Here is a 2,456-nt window from a genome sequence, read left to right on the forward strand (position 1 = left end):
AAATTCCTGGAAGATATTTAGGTGACATTGGGTATAGTGATGACTTTCAGACAGGACATCAAAGGTATGATCCATAAAAAACACAATTGACAAATTAGACTTCATTAAAATTTTAAAATGTATGCTCTGTGAAAGATACTGTTAAAAAAAGTTTAATAAGTCACAGATTGGGAGAAAATATTTTCAAAATCATGTAATATAAAAGACTGTTATCCAAAATATACAAAAATATCTTAACAGTTGTCAATAAGAAAACAACCAACTCAATTAAAACAATGGTTCAAAGACCTTAACAGTCTCCTCACCAAAGAAGATATATAAGTACATCCATCCCTTGATTTTCATAGACTATACATTCCATGAATTATTTTGTACATGGAAGAAAACTGTGTAAAGAGTCCACCAGTATGGAAAGAAAATACTAAAGAAATAGCCTAGATAAGTCATAAAATATTTATTTCACATATTTTCACAAAAAATGATAGTAAAAATTTAGAAAAAATAAAATAAATTTTATTCACTGTCAATGTCTGTGCTGTAATCTAAAGCAATCAACTTTCTCTTTTTAATTGGCACAAAGTCACTATCTTCATTGTTTTAAATATTTGGAATGACTACTTCAGTTTCATTAATTACGTTTATGTTTTTGAATGATCTTTCTCCAACCTCATTTTTTGTTAAGTTTTCTTAAATTCTTCACTATTCACTGAAACATTTTAAAAAATCTGTTTGAAATGTTAAGTGCTGTTGGATGTTTGTATCAATACCTAGAAATGCAGTTTCCAGTTTTGTGGCCAGCTAAAGGGCTTTGTAAATATTTTTTGTAGTGAATGGAATTGGTTCAAGGTCACTGCCACATTCATTGGCAGGATAGACTTCAGGTATTAAATGAATTAATTCATTATCAGTTAATTCATGGTCATCCAGTAATTTGTTAATATTATCTACATTCAAATTGTCAGAGCCTTCTTCTTGAAATTTATTTAATAAATTAATAATGCCAGTTAATCCCTCTTCAGTTGCTGGAATGATATTCCCTGGTACAATCACTTCTGGTCATACTGCTTTCCAGCAAGCATTTAAAATTGATGGCTTTATATCACTCAAGGCTAAAGAAATATTCTTGATAGAACTGTTATTATTCCAGGCTTCTGTAACTCTAAGTGATTCACTGTCTTCAAGTTTATTAAAAATATCATTAAAACTCAATTTAATACGATTAACCTTAAAAGTGGAAGAACGCTTGAACCTAAAGGTTGGGTCAATGAAGTTGTATTTGGCGGCAAATATATGACTTTTATATTTAGACTTTCTAAATTGTGTGGATGACTAGTGCATTATCTAAAAGTAAAAGTATTTTAAAAGGAAGACATTTTTCCTTCACATAATTTTCAGCTTCCACAACAAAACATTTGTAAAACCAATCAGTAGTTTTTTATTTGACATCTAATGAACAGGAAGATCATTAATAATTGTATTTCAGTAAGTAATAATTCTTTGTATGTTGCTGAGTTAAGCTATTGTTTTTTAGAAAAAGTAATTACCAATAATGAAAATGAAAAATAAAGAACCATGTAAAACGAAACTGCATTAATGGAAATTGCATATAAAAAGTACACATAAACGGGGAAAATACTTACTCTACATAAAAAAAACTCACATAAAAAATACTGTGTAAATAGAGAGATGGGTGTATATGAAAAGATATTCCCATCCTATGTCACACATATTGGTTCAAAGAGAAAAAAAATAGTAAAAGATTTTCTATGTAAATAGATTTTCAATGCATATTGACTTTAAGTCAAAAATTGTTATAGGTGATAGTCATTATATAATAAAGCTCATTTCACCACAAAGAAGAAATAAAAGACAAGATCAAAAGATGTGTAGGAAAAATGGGAATGACAATTCAACCTGTCAAAATTTTTTGGATACAACAAAAGTGGTAATAAGAAGGAAGTTTGTATCATGACAAACGTATCTCAAGAAACAAGAAAAATCTCAAATAAACAACCTAACATTGCACCATAAAATCAAAAAAAAGAACAAACAAAGCCCAAAGTCAGTAGAAGAAAGGAAATAAAAATTAGAGCAGAAGTCAATTAAATTGAGAAAAAATAGATAAAATTATTGCAACAAAAAGCTGGTCTTTTGAAATAATCAATAAAGTTGACAAAATTATGGCTAGATTCACTAAATTAAAGAGAAAAGATTCAAACAAAATCAGAAATGAAAGAGAAGATTCATGGACACCCTAGAAATACAAAGGACTATTCAAGAATTCTATGAAAGACTATACATCACCAAACTTGATAACTTCAAAGTAATGGACAAGTTCTTAGGGAGATAAAACCTTCCTAGACTGAATTATGATCAATCGATCGATAGTAAGGAAATTAAAACAGTCATCAAAAACCTCCCAAAAAGTAAAAATCCAGGACCAGATAGCTTCACTA

This window comes from Pteropus medius, unplaced genomic scaffold (assembly GCF_902729225.1).
Source record: "Pteropus medius unplaced genomic scaffold, Ma_sr-lr_union100, whole genome shotgun sequence".
In the NCBI taxonomy this organism is placed as follows: Eukaryota; Metazoa; Chordata; class Mammalia; order Chiroptera; family Pteropodidae; genus Pteropus; species Pteropus medius.